This window comes from Pongo pygmaeus, chromosome 22, assembly GCF_028885625.2.
Source record: "Pongo pygmaeus isolate AG05252 chromosome 22, NHGRI_mPonPyg2-v2.0_pri, whole genome shotgun sequence".
NCBI classification, from domain to species: domain Eukaryota; kingdom Metazoa; phylum Chordata; class Mammalia; order Primates; family Hominidae; genus Pongo; species Pongo pygmaeus.
In genome coordinates this window covers 22,115,801-22,116,610 of record NC_072395.2, presented here as the reverse complement: position 1 = coordinate 22,116,610, position 810 = coordinate 22,115,801, and positions in this window count along the sequence as shown.

The window sequence follows — 810 nt, the reverse complement described above, 5'->3', positions numbered from 1 at the left end:
AGGAAGCGCAGCTTGCAGTGAGCCGAGATAGAGCCACTACACTCTGGCGTGGGCTAAAGAGCGAGACTCCGTCTCAAAAAAAAAAAAAAAAAAATCCAAGCATAGTGCAGCATGCCTGTAGTCCCAGCTACTCAGGAGGCTGTGGTAGAACAATCACTTCACCCAGCAGTTTGAGGCTGCAGTGAGCTATGATCATGCCACTGCACTCTGGCCTGGGTGACAGAGTGAAACCCCTTCTCAAAACAAAGAACAACCAAAAACTTTCAAGAATACCCAGAGATAGTGTAGGTTTGGTTCCAGACAACCACAATAAGGCAAATGTTACAATCAAATTAGCCACATAAACATTTTGTTTCCCAGTACTTATAAAAGTTATGCTTAAACTGTGTTGTAGTCTAATGAGTATTTAATAATTATTAATTAATTAATTAGTAATCACATTATGTCTAAAATTCCATGTACATACCTTAACTTAAAATACCTCATTGCTGAAAAATACTAATGAATATCTGAACCTTACCAAGTCAAAATCTTTTTGCTGGTGAGCGAAGGGGTGGCCTGCTCCTCCACACTTGTGGGTATTTCTAGTCAAGTGGGAAGAGAGACTGAGAAAATAAGTAAGACACAGAGACAAATTATAGAGAAGCAATAGTAGGCCCAAGGGACCGGCACTCAGCATACCAAGGACCTGCACAGGCACCGGCCTCTGAGTTCCCTCAGTTTTTATTGCTTATTATTTTCATTATTTGAGCAAAAAGGAATGTAGTAGGAGAGCAGGGTGATAATAAGGAGAAGTTTTTATTGCTTATT